The sequence below is a fragment of the Choristoneura fumiferana genome, chromosome 3 (genome assembly GCF_025370935.1).
Source record: "Choristoneura fumiferana chromosome 3, NRCan_CFum_1, whole genome shotgun sequence".
In the NCBI taxonomy this organism is placed as follows: domain Eukaryota; kingdom Metazoa; phylum Arthropoda; class Insecta; order Lepidoptera; family Tortricidae; genus Choristoneura; species Choristoneura fumiferana.
This window is the reverse complement of record NC_133474.1, coordinates 2,247,122-2,268,778: the sequence shown is the minus strand read 5'-3', so window position 1 is coordinate 2,268,778 and position 21,657 is coordinate 2,247,122. Positions and strand designations below refer to the sequence as shown.

Below are 21,657 nucleotides of genomic sequence, written 5' to 3'. Positions count from 1 at the left end.
TGTCGTGCGGTCCCTCTCGCTCTCGTATTAAACAGTATAGTGTCAGAGGGACCGCACGACACGAACTTCGAGTTTCGAGTTTCGTAGTAGCCCTGCAGGATCTGGCAATAAAACGGATCCTGTGAAATGTGTCATTCGATTTTGTAACTATAGATGGTTCGGCGGTGTAACTATAAACGGCTAAGAAGGGCTTTTTAGGGCGAACAATAAAATTAATCTAGCTTAGTCTTATCTCTGGGAAAACGCGTGTTTTCGAATTATAATGTTTTTTGAGAAAAACTATTGATATTGTTGGACTTGGTAAACTAAACTTATTTAGGTTACCTACGTACCTTTAAAATTTATTTGACACGTGTTTTCTCGAAAATAAACACAATTTAACGAAAAAACTCCGAGCAAAGCTCGATTGGCTTGGTATTATTTACTAAAGGGAAACAAAAAAAAAACAATTTATACATTTTCTTACAAAAACTTTATTATAAAACTCTTACATCGACAAAATCTTAATAGAATTGATTGCTATTAGTTGTTCTTTGGTACGTTCGGAGGTCAGATGTCTTTCTCATTCAGCATTAGACGTATACTTTAGTGGAATGACCAGCACTGATTTCTTTCCTGATGTTTCCCATCCCCGAGATCTTTAACCAAACTTCTGTGCCATCACGGACTTTGATTTCTAAATGCTCAATAACGATATTAGCTTAACATTAACTTAGCTATTATAATTACGGTTTCTTAAATTACATCTGTATTTTGACTCCACCCGTCTTCATGTTGGAAGTTGAATCGGCTCGGCCACCTGTAACAATGAAAATATCTTGTTGGAATGAGGGATACCGTTTTCGCGCTCACCAGTTGGCGCCACTGTATATAGACAAAGGTCCTGCCTGAAATATAGTGGTTGAGAATTTTACATATACTACATATAAGACATGATACATATATATACTAGCGACAGTAGCGACGTATCATCAATATAATAATATACATAGTATGTATAGTAGCGATGTATCTATTAACCTGTCCTCTCCCAGAGGCACAAATTTGTGCCCAAATTCCTTTGATCCTGTTATCCTGGGAGATGACAGATTAATCAATCAAAAGTAGCTAAGAAAATAAATAAATAATAGAAAAACAAACACCAATAATATAAAACATGGAAGAGAAAAAAACCCTTAAAAACGGGCTGGAATATCAAATAATGCTTTGATTAGATCGTGTAAATAATAAAACACTATTTTTAGAAGAAAGTACTTAGTAAAACTTTTGAAGAAATCACTTTTGAGAAACAAGCAGAAAAAGCTGATAGCGTTGAAGACTTGACGCGCTATAGTATTTGAGCACTAAATAACAGTAAAAATATTCTAAAAGTTATTTCGAGATTAGACTTTGACGCATGTTCCACAAAAACATATGATCGCGTGAACGTATAAACACATTTTATAGTTTAATTTAAATGTCACAGTATATGTTATTTATGTTTTAAATGCTATTTTTGATACGAACATGATATCGTGTCGGAATTAAAACTTCATGTATGTTTATTTTCAGTTTTCATACAGTTGTGACGGCGTACATCAAGAGTATTTTTGTTTATTTGATCGCAGGCGCCGGCTGGCACGATAAATGGATGGATTACTGGGAGTTTCAGATCGCAAAGCTTGGCATGTTGTTTGAAATCCGAATGTTCTCTAGCAATTAAAATTGTGGACGTAGAATTAATAGCAGAGGTGATTAATGGCATCCTAAACGATTACAAATTAATGTTTCTAGTGTTTGTCGCATTGAGGGAAAGTTCTAGCGGTTCGAATTTATCACGCACAATTAGCTGCTGTAGCCCGCATTCATCAGTTTAGAATTTGTTTATGGCTATCCCGTGGGAACTCTGCAATTTTCTGGGATGTAAAGTAGGTATATTTTATGTTAAACCAGCTGTTTGCCTAATTTCCTCCAACTCCTTTCGATCATTTAGCGTGAAACAGTAATAAAACAGCCACCCTTACAGACTTTCGCACTTATGGTATTAAATAGTAAGATTCTTTGTCAGGAACGCATTATATAATGCGTTTTCGCCATTGTCGTTCAGTGCCGTCATACATAATTAAGTATAGAGCCATTTAAACACATTGTGTATTTGCAACAGCATTCAGGTTTGACAGCCAGTAATACGTTAAATTTATAGAGTCCTGGATCCCTCCTAACCTTTCTATCTCCTAAATTCCAAGTTCGTATCTACCTACTATCATGCACCCCTCTAATCTTACTCTCCGGAAAACTATTGGCGTGAGCGGAATGGCACAAAACCAACTTCGAAAATCGGACTTTGTAGTATTTAAACCTGGGTGCAGACTGACACGACAGATGGTGCATCATTTTGTTGATTTTAACTAGTAACCAGTCCTCCGCTGACGCAAAGTGTCAAAGTAAATTCTTTTTCAATCGTGTTTTTTAACCCCCGACGCAAAAAGAGGGGTGTTATAAGTTTGATCGCTATGCGGGTCTCTGTGTGTGTCTGTCTGTGGCACCGTAGCTCTTAAACGGGTGGACCGATTTGAATGCGTTTTTTTAATTTGAAATCAGGTTTTCTAGCAATGGTTCTTAGGCATGTTTCATCAAAATCGGTGCAGCCGTTTTTGAGATATTGAACTTTGAAGTGACAGAGTCGGGGTTTTCCAACTTTTTGCTGGTTAGGTTATTGTCTGGAGTCGGACCGATAGTAGGATCGATCCTACTTCATTGAAGTTCAATGAGTACCTAAAAATCAAATTTTAATTCGATAAAATTACAAAATTAAACGTGACTCAGGATTATAAGTCAGGTTGACTAGGTTCGATCTTTACGAAAGATTTTTCTCATAAGTGAGTGCGTTCATGACTTCAATTTAATTCGTATTATTTAGCACTTTAACTATTTACGTTGACGACTTCATAATTCAACCATCTGCAATGTACGCATGTCTACTTCATTCCTCAAATCGCTCGCATGCTTATTTTATCATCGAGCAAAAATTTCACCGCGATCTCAAGTCAAGTCCACGCTCTTTGAACCGATTTAATAATACACCGTTTATTTTTGTCCAGCAATTTTTCACACCTTAAATTTTTCAGCGGACAAATTTTAACGGCCGTCCGTCCATCTGTCATACGCGCTGGGCCCATGTCAGCGAGGTGCGCCCGCGTCGCTTGTCGAACCGCGGGATGATGAATTGCGTTGATTTTTTTCTTTCTAATTTAATTGATGGCGTTTGGCGTGCCACTGTCACTATGCGGTTTGGATGTTTAGTTTTGTTTGTCGTTCATTTTTGTTTCATGAATCATGTTGCTAACTAATAGTAGAATGTTCGTCAGTCTCACTTTTCCTCCCTCACGCATTTCCCCGAAATGTGATTTCTCTAATGCGCACTACCCGAGACGTGTCTTTCTCAGAACACAACAACGGCAGAATTTTGAAGAATTAAGTCAAAACCCTGACTGCCTTAAAAAAAGTTTGAATAAAAACTAATAAACTTATAAGGAGAAAAACAAGTCGGGACTCTTTCAAAATCGTGACTGCCTGAAAAATTCCTAGTAGTGATTATGTTTAACTTTGCTTTTTTTTATAAGAGTTGGGTTTTGATTTTTTTGATTGGGCTAGCTATTAGCTTGTTGTTTTCATAGACGTCATTTTAATAAATTATGTACCTTATGTCTGTCCGACAGCTTTGGCGAATTTAATTATACCTCATACGTTGAAAACCGTCTAGCTGTTTAGGCTACAACAAGGTTTAGGTACCCTACCAAAAAAATAGAACTGAACTACATACATACGCTTGGAAAACAATGCTCCTCCTTCGGGCAGTCCAGTAATAAAAAATCAGTTGTTGTTTTCGACGCTGTGAGCGGACAGATTTAGTTTATTTTATAACGTCATTTGAATTTGTGCAGCGTTAAATAATGCAACATTTTTATCCCGTTATTCATGCGATTGGTTGTTTTTGCCAAAAAATTTCGTAGCAACTTGAAAGTCATTGTGAATCATTGACATCTATGTACACTTATTGTGAATAGTTTATCTTTTTAAAGTTTTTGTATTTGTTACTCCAGTATTCATAAATATGTTCTCGCTCGCGTTGGTCACTTTGTCCGTAGGTATTGTATTAAAAAAAATATTTCACAGTTTTTGAGAAGGCGCAAACGGAAGTTTCCTGGTTAAGTTTCCTGACTCAGTCCTTATTGCCTAACATACTTGGAATCACACTCGTTTTCATCACTTCTTTCTGTCACACAATACCTGCCTATGTTAAGAAGAGAACCAGACGGTGACTGTGATCGTAAATGTCAGCGTTAGATAATACGGCCTCTGATGAGCGGGGCTACTACGAAATTCGAAAATCGAAGTTCGTGTCGTTGGGTCCCTTTCACTCTCGTATTAAATAATATTAGCGTCAGCGAGACGGCAAGATACGAAGTACGAATTTAAGTAGCACTTCGTAGTTCGTAGTACATGACTGGGTATTTATATTAGAAACCCGAAACATTCCTTTGCCTGGTAAAATTTTCCGATCAGGAATTCCTGAATGCACGAGTTTCATTCAAAATCTATTATACGGTAGACACATTCAATCTTGTTTTCCGATCAGAATCGAACGTCAGCATTAGGTTGCAGAGTTCCTAATATAAATACCCTGTCCGAGTAAGTAATACGAAATATAAGAACTTATTATATAATATGCATAATATATACGCTCACTTTATATATACTCGTTTAGTATAACGTTCACTGGATATAATGAACGAAAAGTATAATTTTAAATACTTACGGTGTTTATATATAATATCAATTGATATAACGATCAATGCGTATAATGTTCATAACACACCTAAAAATTAAAAATTCTTATTCATTAAACACTGATAAAAGCAAACAATCAAGCAAGCCATTAATTTTTTCCGCTCTGTTACAAAAAAAGGCTCCCGCCTTAGCCTTCTGAACCTAACCTATCCAAGTCGCTTCTGCACAGTTTCGTCTCGCTCGCTCGCTTCGCTCGCTCGCCGCCACATAATTTCACACTTACACATATTATTATATATTATGAGTGATATACCTAATGTATGTTACCTATGTTAAAAGAAATTAGTCCATATAAATCTTATAAAAATTGAAGTTATATAAAAATAACGTTATATAATTTAAGCGTTATACGTTATAAAGTTATACTTTTTGTTGTTATAGCTAACCTTCATTATATCTTGTGAGCGTTATTAATATGAAATTAGATATTTTGTAGTTATATCTCGTGGGACGTACCCTTTGCGCCCATCTTACCGTGGAAGATCATTCCTTTATAAATAGGCCTCCAGCATTTTTAAATACAAATTGAATTTTAACGTACCTACTCGTGTTAAGTATTAGTCTGTTAGACTGTTAGTATTCTATAAATCTTATAGCACCTATTCCAACCGTCTACTGATAACATTTCGACGGAATCGATTTGTTGACACCCGTCTGAACGGTCGTTGTGAGAAAATTCTTAGCAGATACTTAGATAGACGATGACGTGGGAAGATGGATTGCGATGGAAATGTGGAGAAGACGATATTTCGACGATTTTTAGATTTAACCGTTACTGATTGATTACAGAAGACGATGTTGCAATGAAGATATTTATACTAAAATGTCCTGAATTCAGTCGCGGCACAGGACCGAAATATGGCGAAGGCAAGATAAATTTTGCTAGGTCCTATGATGGCACACGCATACATTATATGATGGATGTTTAAATGAGCAAAAAATCGAGACACTTTCGAAACGTGAGGTCCCTTACACTGTGAGGCCACAGGATGTGGCCCACGTAGCCTATAGCGCCTAAGTATAGCGCCGGCTCTACCTGAATTTAATTTATAAACATTTCAGCTGCAGTTTTACTGAACACCCCTGACAAGTTTTTACATTGAAATTTTTGATTAAAAATGTAGAGGTAGGTGGTACAGGGGCGCCATCAGATATTTTGGAGTGGCCAAGGTAGTCAAAAATATTGGCACGTGCACTATATCACAGAATAGATAATAGTACAATACTTATATTAAAGTTCAGGTATTAGAGTTCATGAATCGATATTTTATATCGATATTTTTGATCACCCTGGCCGCTCTGAAATGGCGACTGTATAAGCTTTTTATTACCCGACTGCAAGGAGTGCTATTGTTTTTAGCTCATGCATTGTCATCCACACCACAATATCAGTACCAAATTTCAAGTCGGTCCGATTTCGAAAATGGGGTGACATTTGATATGCGTCGCAGGTGTGACTATATTTTGGAAATCGGACCGACTTGAAATTTGGTAATGTGGAGTGGATGACAATGCATCAGCAAAAAAAACCGAGTGAGAAACACACTTGGCCGCTTTTATTATATTTCTGTATCGATTTTAAAAAATATTTTTGTGAAGGCTGTTTCATGTTTGATCTCATCACAATAAATAAAAATATCGTCCCTGTGAAAGTTTTTGAAGTCTGTTCTTCTTTTAATTATTACAAAAACTTGCCACATATTTACTCGGATAAATGCTTAGATAAAAATGTGGTAATTTGCCGACATTTAGACATGTTTGTGTTATGTCTAATGTCCGCGCACAGTAATCCTCTCGACGAACTGACATGTTTATGCCGAAGCGCTGATCCCTCCAATACCCAAAGACAAAGCTTGGCAGGCGTACAAAAATTTACTAAAAAAACAAGTATAATGGATGCCGGCTTTTAATATCTAACGAGGCGAGTTTCAGCCCTAAAACAAACACTTCGCAAAATAACCTAACCAAATAAATAAATAAATAAGTCTAAGAACCATCGCTAGAAAACCTGCTTTAAATAAATAAAAAAACGCATTCAAATCGGTCACCCGTTTAAGAGCTACGGTGCCACAGACAGAGACACACACAGACACACATAGCGGTCAAACTTATAACACATATTTTTTGCGTTGGGGGTTAAAAAATTAGAGTCGAAAGTCGTGCACCGAGGGGTACGTAAAAATTTGAAGGTAGCTAAGAAATTCAGTGTTTATTATTGGACCTATTTCCGCGCCAGTGTGGTATCATTTTTAGATTAGTTACTGATATAAACAATCAAGAAAGATCAAGATTTTCAGACTTTTCTTATTGTTTTCTCTATTACAACCTATGGTACAACTTAGATGCGAGCCTATAGACAAGTCCTTCTGCGTAAGTCTAACTAATTAATACGAATGTTTGTGCTCGGGTCTTGGATGCTTAATATGTATTTAAGTATGTATTTATCTATACCAGGTGTGGCCTATATACGAGGAAAAAGGTTTGCTAATGATTTGGCGAAATATTTTTACAAATTATTAACTCCCAAACTATTTATCTCATATTTTTATTTAGGCGAAATTTCATTTCCCAACTCAACATTTCGCACTGATAAGTATCATTTCCCAACTAATTATTTGATAAATGATTATTATGCAAATTATTACCTGGATTTTTTAAGATGTCATTTGTGTTTTCGTTAAATGCGTTGATTGGCATTCCTTCATTTAGCAAGCAAACAAGCAAGCAAGCCAATGATTTTTTTTCGTTCTGTTAAAAAAAACCTAACATCGAAGGCTAAAGCGGTAGCTACGCTACGCTTCGCTCCCGCCTTAGCCTTCTGAACCTAACCTATCCAAGTCGCTTCTGCCTAGTCTGTCTTGCTCGCTCGCTTCGCTCGCTCACCGCCACATAATTTAACATTTATTCTTTTTATTATATATCATGACTGATATACCTTACCGTATGTGGCTAAATGTTATTTGACTATTTGTTATCTGCCTTAGCCAAACATTTGCTACATAATTGTTTGCCACATAAAAGTGTGATGAAGTAAAATTTTGCAATATAAAATGTTGCGAAATAAGAAAAATGCGAAGCAAAGTTATGCCAAGGATTGGTTTGCCAAATGAAACTTCGGCGAAAGGTTGGTTGCTAAGTGAAATTTTGGCGAAAAATATTTCGCCGAAAAGGCAGTACACCGAGGAAAAAATTAAAACATAGATCGTCCTCGTCAAACTAAACAACATTAGTTCAGCGACTTTTAAAAACAATGGATTTTTATTTTTACTTACAAATTAATCAATGTAGGCCATCCTAGAACACAAATCAAACATTTTGCTCTACATTGCTTCTTCGAATAAACTTAAAAGTGTAATAAAAATTAAAAAACATTTTTTTTTAAAGTTGCTGAACTAATGTTGTCCAGTTTGAGGAGTATGTCTATGTTTTAATTATCTGCTCATATTACAGGCCACACCCGGTATAAGTATGTTTATCCGTTGCCTAGTATCCGTAGTACAGTAAGCTTTGCTTATTTTGGGACTAGGTCAGTGTCCCATGATATTTATTATTATTATTAACTATTATACGCTAATTATATTATATTTATCTTCTATATTTCTGTGATATTTATTTATTATTATTTAAACGAATTGAAGAAATGTACCTTTTACCCATGTTCATGCATCACTTCAGAACGGCTGCATGGTATTTGCTTAATTCTTTTTTGTTGTATTTGGAACTGTCAGGAGAAGATTTATATATTGTAGTGTGCTACGCCATACTCACGCTCTCACCTATGAATCCTAGTAGTTAAGTATATAAGCAGCAGCAGGATCGCTGTGATGAGGAGACAACTGTTTAGGTTGAAAGCTAAGTTTATTATGAATACAAGCGAGGAATAGAATGATTATTATATAGGTGAGAGCGTGAGTATGGCGTTGCACACTACAATATGAAAGAAAAGAAAGAAAGTTCTTTGCAGACGAAGTCGCCAGAAAGCTAGTATTTTAAATAATCATTATCATTAGTACCTATTACACCCTGCGCATAGAACGTTGTAGGCGGTTGCATAACTACTATTATTCGATTACTAATACTACAATTATTCGAGCATTTAAACTTAAACGGCCTCATTTTTCTGGTCACATTTTTTACGAATTGGCAGTTCCTATATTTCTACCAGATAACTAAAAAACTGTATCAGATTATTCGGGCATTTTTACAGAAAAGGGTCCAGAGAAATGAGACGGCTTTAACGCTCGAATAATCGCTCTGTATGACCTTGGAGAGGTCTGTGCTCGGGGTTTCTCTGCGGGATAGAATCAGAAATGATGATATCCGCAGTAGAACTAAGCTTACCGAAATAGCCCGAAGAATTGCGAAACTGAAGTGGCAGTGGGCGGGGCACATGGCTCGCAGGACTGATAGCCTATGGGGTCAGAAGGTTCTCGAATGGCGTCCGCGGACCGGAAGACGAGCTGTCGGTAGGGCTCCAACAAGATGGAGCGACGACCTGGTTAAGATCGCGGGATCGCGTTGGATGCGGAAAGCACAAGACCGGTCACAGTGGAGAGCCTTAGGGGAGATCTATGTACAGCAGTGGACTTCTTTCGGCTGACATGATGATTTATTTATTTATTTTATGATGATGATGATGGCCTCGCTCTATCACGGATAATTATGTTTCAGTTCACAGTATGTTTATGTATGCCACATAATGATCTGAGTGGCCTTTTGGTATCTGCCGGTCTATAACATAGTTTTAGTGCGTTCTAGGTTTTAGGTGTAATTTTGGAGCCAAAATAATCTTTCAGTTTTACAGCGGCGCCTGCGTTGTAGCTCATACACTCATACGTGCGTATTGTACCCTACAAATAGATAACTAACAGGAATCTTCTGAGTCACTATTATTTTTATATTATGCCGATAATAAAAGCTCTAAAGCTTGTTAGTGTTTCGATTCAATCGGCGAGTAAACATTTGATTCAAAAACGTTTTATGTTGTAAGAGCTTTATAGCGTAGTTCAAATGATAAATTAATCAGTTTTTAAACTATCTTAAAAAAAACTCTTGGTATTAGTTTTTATTCGCTTGAGCAAGCTTTTTAACCAGTCAATTGTGGACCGATTTTCAAAATTCTTTATTTATTCGAAAGAGTACTCTTCTGAGGTGGTCCCATTTTCCCATTGTCGCCAAGGATCTGATGATGGGATCCTAGGGAAATCGAGGGCAAACCTCAAATTTTATAGGCACACCTATAGCGATTTTGGCATTTTTAGCAGTAATTAGAGAGAACATACTTAGAAACGGTCAAGTACAATTTCGACGTAATGTGGTAACATATTTTTGAGTGGTTCGAATAGATACATAAGTACGTTTGCATTTGATTGTACTATTTTGTTCTTGAAGTTTTCAACTACTTGCCTTTACCGTCATGCGTATAGGATACAGGATGACGCGGGACGTGTCTATCCACCCTCGTTGTACCGGCTCGGGTGACTACATGAACGTCTTGGGTAAAATGGCTTGTTTTATGCTCTTGTTGTACAATCTAATATTATTAACAAGTCCAATTTAGGAACTAAAACTATCGAAATGCATAAAATCACGTCCATCGTTACCTACGTTGTTCATACATAGGATTAGTAGGTATCTAGTAAAAGTCCATTTACTAGATTTTTCATTCCCATGAATGAACACTAGTGTCCCAATACTAGTTCAAAGAAACAGAATCGTTTTCTATGCAGAATCTGAAAACACAACCTTAATACGCTTACGTTAACATTTAATTTTAGGAAAAAAACTATATTGAGCGATGTTTTAGAACATTTGATAAGCCAGTAATGGAACAGCTAAAAATATCAACTTAACCGCAAATTATAGAAGATTTAACTCTTAATCTAACCAATAGCTAAACTTTCACTGGAGGGTTTACCCTATAACAACAGTGGTTAAGTTTAGGTTATCAAATTCTACTAAACGGCGAAATATTTAACACTATAATCACGTAAGCCCTGATCGAGCTGAGAATTCCTTATTTTGTAATTTTTAAAATGATTTCATCTTTTAAAATTGTTAAAAAGTTTTTTCATTTTGTTTACCAAATTCAAGTCTACTACCTACTACTGGAAGCGAGTCAAAATTAATCAGAATCAGAATCGTTTATTTGCTATTGATAGCAGGTACGTATTGATGGTATTAAACTTGCAAGATTTGACACAAACAAACAAAAAATATCTACACTGCTTGAGATCGGAATTTTCCCGGCATTTTTGATCCGTCATAGTGACTTCTCACTTATCGACTCTACCTAAAAGATATCGATAGGTAAAATAATAATCTTAATATCCTTTATAAAGACATTAATGGAACACTTATTAGCACTACAACAGACTTTTCTCAAAAATGTCCGTAAAAGTTGACATTATTCTTTACATATCAGAAGGTGAAGTGCATAGTTTATGGTCAGCGAAAAATTAAAAAGTTAAAAAGATTGCAGGCGCGCTAGCTCGACAATAATGAATTAGCGCGCCTGCAATCAGTCACATTTTTTTTTAAGTTAAAAAGGCCATGGAAATGATGGCACAAGTCGTATACAGCCAAGTCTAATGGCCGGTATCAGATATTTTGTTGGAACTCCGGACTGTTTCTATTGGGTCTGAAATAGCTTGTGGTGTTTTCGGTGGAAAAATACACCTGTAGTTTATTTTTAATGAAAAAAGGCGGGAAAGCATAAGAAAAATATTGGAATAAAATTAAATTATTCGCCATTTTTGAGAAAAGCTTTATATTAGTCTCGGCTGGAATAGCAATTGCTGGCTTCGTATTAGTTAAACGGACTCGCAAGCTCGTCCGTTTAATACTCATACTTAGCTAGCAATTGCCTACTTCCAGGCCACGACAATAATCTACTATTAAATATGAATGAATTGAATGATTAAATTATAAATTGTTTCATTGTTTATATTGCATAATCCATATTTATGCCTATTTCACATTTTCGACTGCTCAAAAGTCAATTGGAAGGGATCGTTCTTTAAATATAAAACCGTCTATTGTTGACCTCTACTTTTAATCTTTTTGAACATGTTGTGTATCGATATATCGATATTGAATATCGGAAGTCGATAAGTGAGAAAGTCACTATGACAGATCAAAAATGCCCCAAAAATTGATCTCTGCTGCTTATACACGGTGATTGAGAAGAGCTTGTTAAAAGAACCGCTCAGTTGACTTATCAATTATTGACTTATTAATTAGTTCTTAGAATATATTAGAATAATTTAACAAAATTACATGTAATAATGATATTACCAATAAAAGAGTATAAGTATGAGTATCTCTCCATCAATGTAGGTACCTATTAGTTAATTTATTGCTGTTTTGTGTTTTATTGAGAAGAAAACTTTTATATTATGATACAAGTATATAATAGAGGTTACCTTCGTATTTATGGATGATACAATTAGAGTTATTATTTCCAGTTATTCCCTATACAAGCGCCAAAAATATTTTATCGGCTCCTTTGTTATTTTAATGTCAATTGCTATTTTTCTGTTGTTTTGAAGAGATGCCAGCTCTAAGATGTTTTATGCTCGTTAGACGTCCGTAGGTGTGTCTTTTATTAATGGCGTCATTAATGTTTAGGTACATTTAAACTAAGATTTAAATAATTTTGTCTAAAGGAATGAATTGTACATTGTACATGCTTTTTAATTGTGGTATAGTTGTTATATAAGCATTTAAGGTGCTTTGAAATCAGGTTTAGTATTAAATAAGCCAATTCTGAGATTGTTAGGATACCTTCTTATTTAAGATTTGAGTAATACGTAAGTCTCGGTTAGGTTTCACTTAATAGACTAAGCTTCTCCAGCTAAATCCTTAAAACTTATAAAAAATATTCACTTTTTAAAGTTTTCAAAAATTAACCAATGAATAGTGAAATAGTAAGTCCAAGCTTTTATTTACTTGAATTTAATTTTCAAATTTTAAGAGTGCTTTATAGGAAACTAGCTTTTGCCCGCGGCTCCACCCGCGTGGTTTTCAGTTATCGCGTGCCCTTTCCTCGGGAACTGTGCATTTTTCCGGGATAAAAAGTAGCCTATGTCACTCTCGGGCCCATTAACTATCTCTATACCAAAAATCACGTCGATCCGTCGCTCCGTTAATGCGTAAAAGACGGACAAACACACAAACATACAAACGCACTCACGCATTTATAATATTAGTATGGATGGAAACTTCCAAAAAAAAACCATGAAGGGATGCTTAATTACTTACGTCGCAATTAACTCGTTCACTAAAACAAGCCAGCGTAGAGAAGCCAGAGGCTGGCCAGTAGAAGCACCAAGATGAGGTATGTTGCGATGAGATTAGTGGCCTCCGCGTTAGCCATGGCTGGAGTCTACTGTCAACTGGGCGACGCGACACTGAACGGCTTCCAGCGCGTGCGCACCCACGCGTGCCATTTATAAACACTGTCATATACGACAGGTGTCGTTGGCTATTTTGAATCATAGGCTTTCCAGGCGCTATGGAGGCTGGACAGTTGGAGAACACGAATCCAACGGGACCTTATCCTCCATACAATGTTATACTTTCATACGAGCAGTTCTTGTATAATTTTACTTGAACTCTCGTGGGATAAATTGATAAAATGTGCTGAATTGTGTGCGGGGCGCTACCGTCGTAAAACACTGTATGAGAAAGTCTTCCGTAAAGATCGAAACTAGTCGTGCCGTTCCTGGCTTGTAATCGTGAGTTGAACCATTTAATTTTATTCTTGTATGTTTATTTACTTCGGGGATCTTGGAAACGGCTCTGACGATTTCGATGAAATTTGGTGTGTAGCTTTTCGGGGATGAACAACCGATCTAGGTTGGTCTTATCTCTGGGAAAACTGAAAATGCGTTTTTCGAGTTTTTGTCCGAGCAAAGCTCGGTCGCCCAGGCACTGAATCATAAAATGAAACCGGAATATTTCCGCCAGTGGGTGGTCAGTTCAACAATATCCTGCAGTAGCGTGGCGCCGTAACAACTCGATTCTCACAGGATTGCTTACTTTTTAGGGTTCCGTAGCCAAAATGGCAAAAACGGAACCCTTATAGTTTCGCCATGTCAGTCTGTCTGTCCGTCCGTCCGCGGCTTTGCTGAAGGACTTTCAATGCTAGAAAGCTATAATTTTTCACGGATATATATGAAAACTATGCCGACAAAATGGTACAACAAAAAATTCAAAAAAAAAATTTTTCATGGTACCCACCTCCCATAGACGTAAAGTGGGGGTGCTTTTTTATTCTCATCCAACCCTATACTTAGTGTGGGGTATCGTTGAATATAGGTTTTAAAATCATTAGGGGGTTGCTAAAACGATTTTTAGATTCAGTGATCTGTTTGCAAAATATTCAACTTTAAAGTGCAAATTTTCATTAAAATCGAGCGTCCCCCCCCCACTCTAAAATCTAAACCGGTATGTGGAAAAATTTGAAAAAGTTTAGGATGGTAGTAAGTATATCAAACTTACAAGGAAAACTATAACGGTTAAGTTTGCTTGAAAATTATTACTAGTTTAAAAGTAAATAGCAGCCTAAGGTATAAAATTTACCTAAACTTGGAAGATTCCGTATAAAATAATACTTAATTTTTTCGTAATGGCTACGGAACCCTATTTTAGGCGTGTCCGCCACGCTCTTGGCCTCACTCAGAGGGATGCCTTACGAAAAAGTGGATTTCACGCAACTGTTGAATGTTGAAGACTTTTTTTATATCATAGGAGGAAAACGAGCAGGCGGGTCACCTGATGGAACGCAAATCACCGCCGCCCATAATATAAGTTGATAATTACGGATGCGTTGACGTCCCTTTAAAAAAAACTCGTTTTTTTGGACATCCCCACGTCGTTGTGCCAGTCCGGAAATACTTACAGTCGCAGTAAATATCATAACATAATTAATGATTTTCCCTTAGAGTCATAACAATTCAAATCCTTACAATACTATAACGCTATAACGCAGCCTAAGCCGTAGATTATTACCTAAGCATATAGGTACCATTGACATCTTTGTACCTTACGGCACTAGACTGGCTGTTTGGAACAACACGCGGGCCCATCAATCATCAATATTACTTTGACACAACCCCTGTCACGGACGTCAACAAACTATTGTGAAAGGTTCACAAATCCGCGCTGTGAACAATTTTTGGGCGGAATTCGATTTGTAGCATTCGAACATGGCGGATGTAGACGATATCTAATTTTGGTATTTCTGCTTCTTTGGCTAGTTTAAAGTATAATTTTGATAGTGTTTTATGCGGCGATTAACCTTAACAGTGAACAGTGATCACAAAATTCTATATTGCTCTCGTGTCTGACATTTTTTAATGCGCAAGTGGTCTCCGCGTGGTTTCTGGAATTTTGCTATCAAGTTGCAAAAACTACAATCACCGTACAACGTGAATAAGAAGAATATATTTATCTTTAATTTAACTGACATTGGCCCAAGCCTTATGGCCGCCATTAAGAGGAATAAATAAATAAATTTTGTGCGCCGTTTTGATGTAAGAAACATGCAGTCTACACATAGATGTCGATGGCTTTACCTATCGACCAAGTTTCGAGTAAAGTTTTACAGTTTGGTCTTGTATATTCTGTGGTTTGGTTTGAATTTCATTTTCATCTCAAGCGCAATACAAAAAGCTAACAAATTAGCACGTATGAAAATTCGTAGGCTTTTGTTTTTTTTTTTGTTTTTTTTTTTAATATCATGGGACACTTGACACCAATGAGGGCTATCGCGTATGTCTCACTAGAGCGCACTGTTGCGTGAGGTTTTAATTTCAAAGTTTTTATAACGGCAAACAAGTTAAATTTTTTTTTAATAAAATATGGGACAACTTGAGAACCAAAAATTGACAAAACCATAGTGCCATAATTAATTTCTAAATATTAAAAAAAATTTTTAAATAAACTTGTACACCCAAAAACTATGACATTTACCTCACGCTACACTACGCCTCTACGATAGCCTCATTGACTAGTCCCAAACTAAGCAAAGCTTGTACTATGGATACTAGGCAACGGATAAACATACTTATAATATAGATAAATACATACTTAAATACATATTAAACATCCAAGACCCGAGAACAAACATTGTTTATGGGTGAATACCAAAAAGTTGCACACCGTTAAAGCTGCGTTAGCACGTAGTTTTAATTTCCATTAACTTTTTCCATTGTGACACGAAAATTATGCATACAAATGTATGATTAATTTTCGTATCACAATGGAAATAATACAAATACACATACAAATGTATGATTAATTTTCGTATCACAATGGAAAAGGTAATGGAAATTAAAACTACGTGCTAGCGCAGCTTTAACGGTGTGCAACTTTTTGGTCTTCACCCTTAAATCTCCATGCAATAGAAGATTTTTGGTCCGCAACGATTTTAATTACGTACAAACTTTTAATTAACTTGCCCCGCTGTTGTTGTTGATTTTTGTTTGGATCAAATCTTGCAAGTTAGTTTTGACCCACTTCCAGTGATCGGAATGAATTGGAATTTGGTACCTATACATTATGTAAGTAGGATGACAATCCAAGTGCAGCAGTCCCGGATTTGTCAATAGGCCGTAAAGGAGGCGGCCTAGGGGCGGCCTCTTCCTAGAGGCGGCAGATTTCAGAGGTCGAGAAAAATTATTATTTTAGAAAGGTACATGGGGTGGCGGAAATAAAAGTACTCATTGCCTCTATATAATCATTGTAAATATAATTCCGGCACTGAAGTGCAGTCAACAAAATGTATAAGAAAACGAAGCTTGTATTAAAAACCAAATTTTTAAAACGAAGTTTAATTTTTCTAATGTAAATTCGGAAACTTTCCTTTTAGTTATTTTATTTGTTTAAATTTTTATGTGTATGTAACCATTCAATCTGCTATGTATACCTATTGCTATCTGATGTGAATTGGTAACCTCCTTTTTTGAAGTCAGTTAATGAGACTAGTTAAGTTATAAGTACACAAAAATACATGTAAAATCAAATCTTTACGTTCATTTGCCCAGAATAATATTTATATTTTAAAGAGACTTCTAAACATGCGGCCACTTGCTTTAAACATAACTGGCCAGTTAGAAAAAAACATAAAGAACTTGGCTGAAAATTTTGTATTGTACTAAAACAAGCCTACTTACTCGAAGGGATGGATCTTATAGTTGGATTTGAAATAAGAAAGTCGAAAACGTCAGTGAGATTAAAATTCAGAAAAAAAATGTCTACAAAGTTCAACCAGCCAGTACGTTAAGAAAAACTCACGTTAAAGCACAGTAGAGTAGATGAGCCAGAGGAAAAACAATAGGAGCACCAAGATCATGTAGGTGGCCGCGAGATTAACCGTTTCCGCGTTGACCTGCATGGTGGCAATGTAACGGAACGCACTGGACTGACGCGGCTGCTGGAGCTTTGGGGCGGCGAGCCACAGGGCCTCACTTGGGCAACGAAGGATCCGTTAAAATATTCAACAGGTAAAACTCGAAAGTGTCTTCTTTTTTCAAATTAAAAAAAACTAGCAGCTGAAGTTTCAAACCATTTTTAAGTCATATCTATTTAAAATATTGAAATGATTTTATTCCAAAATATTACACGTAAATCGACATGAAAACTCCATGTTAAAAGTGAATGTTTCGAAAATAATACAGATGGATAGCTATAATAATATCTACAATACAATACAAATATTCCTTATTGAACACCAACACAATAGAAATGTGGGTAGGATGTAAAGAACTGCTGCACTTGGAGTAAGTCGGTATATTGACAAGTCATGTTCGCTGATAAATCCGTAAAAGTCCCAAGGCCATTCATGAAAGGGAAATAAGTATCTACATGAAAAAAGGTCATAAGTACACCATTCATTTTAAAGGTAAGCCGTCAAGTTAAAAATTCAGTTAAAGGCGTTTAACATTGGCCAATAAGAAAAATAAAAAGAACTACAACCTACACGTAAAGCTGAGTTTAGACTTGCAAGAAAAATCGTGCAAGTTGCATTACATTGCGTCGCTCGATTGACCACTACAAACTCGTTGCCTTTACGGCCTCGCAATGTACACGATTTTTCTTGCAAGTCTAAACTCGGCTTAAAGTTTTAAATTTTAAACATTTGTAGTCAAAATACCATAAACAGAACTTATGACGCTAAAACACACGAGTCGTATTTACCTTGACGTTTCGACCACATTACAGTGGCCGTGGTCACGAGTAGACTCCCGAGGTAAATGTTACTAATGTGTTTTAGCGTGAAAATCACGAAAGTTTAAGACGTTATATTTTAAATATTTGGTTTTATATTTTCGCGATTCTCACTCATAATTGATATCAATGAAAAGATAAAAAAGAAGAAAGAAAAGAAATATGAAGATGAATATATGATACAACTGCTAGCTACCACGATTTTATCTACTCGTAACCACGGGCGTTGCAATGTAGTCGAAACGTCGAGATAGTTTTTAGCAATATTTGTCGTGATTCTATCCCGTATGATCTTAATTACGAACCTACCACTACCACAAATGCAGCGATAGCGCAGAAGCAAAATGAAAAGGTGTAGTTCACTGACGTCCACCAAAAGGCTACCTACCCAAAGTCTCATCATGTCAGCCGAAAGACGTCCACTGCTGGACATAAGCCTCCCCCAAAATCTAAATCCTAGTCTAAATCAATAAATTATTTAAGAACATCCTGCATCCATAAACGGCGACGAAGAAAGTGTGCAGAAATCACAGATGACTAATAATAGCAACTGTGATTCTGGAAGCTAAGGTCGACCGCGATGTCATCCAAGAATATATCTGTCACCATGCATTTATACTTACATGTGGGCGTTAAAACGCAGAGTAGACAAGCCACAGTGACACTAGGAGCAGCAGAAGGATGCAGTAGGTCGCCACCAGGTTCGTGCCTTCCGAAGACGAAATCATTGTGAAGGTAAGGTTGGGTTAGGACGTGTCACTGACGCGCTTCGCAGGCAACTGAGAAGAACAGTGGATAGCTTCTGATATAATTGTTTGAAAACAGCGGCGAGATGGCGATCGCTTTTTGTCTCCGACCGTCGTCCGCCCATTAATTATCCAAGAATTCTGGTGGGGGGCGTGTGACATCTAAGAGTTCAAACGGGTGCGTTCGGACGTTGTTTACGTTCACATTTTTTCCGATTTCGAATTTTTTCTCTGCCAAGTTCGAATGCGCATATTATTTTTCTACTCGGCTGAGGTCCAAGGTTTATTTTGAACGATGAATTTTATAAATAACTTGGTTTTGATTTTAATTTAAGAAAACGTGACATTCTCATTATTAATAGCGTTAGTTTCCTGTATAGAACTATGTGGGTATCATTAACCGCCAAAAGAAAACTCGAATCAAAATGGAGTAGAAATCCGACAGACTTAACTAATTAAATATGTATCTCTACTAGTAAAAAAACGGACAAGCTGCACAAATGTTTAGTTTAGATTGCTAGTACGCTGTAACTTGGGGCGTGGAATGAGGGTAGGCAGCGCTAATATTGTCTATAAACATAATTATGTCTAATATCTTGTATAAGGACTGTTTGCACATAGACTTTAAAGGTAAATATAAGAAAGTTCAAAAACCCTTAGAAGGTTGCCCTTGACCTAGGTTGACTAGAGGTAAGACCGTAAATCGGTTCTCCCGCCCTATCTATTAGTGCACTGCCGAAATTCTAAGAACCAACCTGACCTGACTATAAAAAAATGACCACACACACCCATAGCGAAGTTGTGTTATCCGTTTTATCATAAATTTGTCCTTCTCTGTGAGTGTGGCATATGCGTGAATTGGTCAGTTCCAGGGTAGGCAGGTGCTATTTGCGTAGCAGCACCGGGGTCACACCCTACAGCAGGGTAGGCAGGTGCTATTTGCGTAGCAGCACCGGGGTCACACCCTACAGCAGGGTAGGCAGGTGCTATTTGCGTAGCAGCACCGGGGTCACACCCTAAAGCAGGGTAGGCAGGTGATATTTGCGTAGCAGCATTGGGGCCACACCCTACAGCAGGGTAGGCAGGTGATATTTGCGTAGCAGCATTAGGGCCACACCCTACAGCAGGGTAGGCAGGTGATATTTGCGTAGCAGCATTGGGGCCACACCCTACAGCAGGGTAGGCAGGTGCTATTTGCTTAGCAGCACCGGGGCCACTCCCTACTGCTGGGTAGGCAGTCCAAGGCGCTGCCTTCCCTACTGCCTACTCAATGCACACCATATACACGGTTGATACTTGGATAAATACCTACTCTACTTTAACATGGCAAAGATAGTTACTAGTATTTTCTACCTGAATTTTCTGGAATTCTCCAGCTCTCCAGGCCCAGTACGGCCCTGTGCGTTACGCGCGTATGTGATAAGCGAGCTATTTGCGTGCGCCCGCGCCGGCACAATGCAGGTGCGCGCCGTTTGATGGATCATTTCCTTCCACTTTGGCGAAGTTTCAGGCTGGAATGCTGGATGGTTTAGTTAGATAAACTATCCAACATTCCAACTACCCTACATTTAAAATCAATTGTACGGAATATTTCAAGTTCAGGTATATTTTATACCTTGGCTGCTATTTACCTACTCTTAGGGGCTGTTTCACCATCCATTGATTAGTGTTAACTGGCGGTTAGGTGTGATGCCGTCTCTATTCGTTTTGATCGAATAGAAGGAGACGGCATCACATTTAACCGTCGGTTAACGCTAATCAATGGATGGTGAAACAGCCCGTTAAACTACTAATAATTCTCAAGAAAACTTTACCGTTATAGTTTTTCTTGTAAGTTTGATATACTTATACTACCAACCCTATTTAGGAGGCTGAAGGAGAGGGGGAGAGTCTCATTCGTAAAAAAATACGTAGGTATAGGTACTTAATTAACAACATTGTTGCATTGAGTCCGTTATACGCCAGGGCATTCAACTTCCGTTTCCACAATTAAAAAGACAATGTTCGATAAAACTAACTTATTTCTGTAATTACAGCGATTTAAATGTACTAAAGTCAGCATTTTTGTAGCTCAACTGAAAACAAAAGATTTACCATTTACAAATTGCGCTTCTGTTTACAGGGACGTGTCCAAATTTCGGTAAAATGGTCATTTTTTCAGACAGTAAAATATGTCACTAAGTGACGGGGAATGGTTCCGTTTTTAACTGACTTCAAAGTAGCAAGGTTAACGTTTTTCAAGTGTATGTATGAATATACATTGGTCCGGTCGACTGACAGACTGGTACAATTTTTGAGATTTGGGAAAATTATCATCATATCTCTAAACGAGCAATTCTCCAACGATTTCGATGAAATTTGGTATGTGGGGGTTTTTAGGGATGACAAATCGATCTAGCTTGGTCTCATCTCTGGGAAAACGCTTGTTATCGAATGTTAGTCTGAGCGGAGCTCGGTTGCCCAGGTACTATTAGTTATATAATAGCAATATGACAGTCGCGGTGGATGCGGAAAGCACAAGACCGGTCTGAGTGGAGAGCCTTGGGGGAGGCCTATGTCCAGCAGTGGACGTCTTTCGGCTGACATGATGATGATGAATATGACAGTATAAGGTCAACGCCAAATTGCTCAACATACAATATTACTGTATCTGTGTACGGTCTTTTTTTTAATTTGAAACGGGCAACGTACAAATTTGTCACATTAGCCCATAGGGCAAAACATTAACTAACCAGAAAATAATTACATCTCACAATTGATAATAACTAATTCCTTGTCACATCAGCCAACCTGAAAAGCATTAACGCCATGTCTGAGGCCGGCTGAGCTAAAATACCTACAAACATAC

At 37.2% G+C, this 21,657-nt stretch overlaps 1 long non-coding RNA gene across 1 annotated transcript; it reads right to left on the bottom strand.

The window, feature by feature from the left end:
* Positions 1-449: 449 nt before the first annotated feature.
* Positions 450-18,970, bottom strand: LOC141426334 (uncharacterized). Its single transcript, XR_012451226.1, has 2 exons — positions 18,687-18,970; positions 450-799 (listed from the first exon to the last, which is right to left on the bottom strand). It is a non-coding gene; the product is annotated as an uncharacterized lncRNA (long non-coding RNA).
* Positions 18,971-21,657: the final 2,687 nt, after the last annotated feature.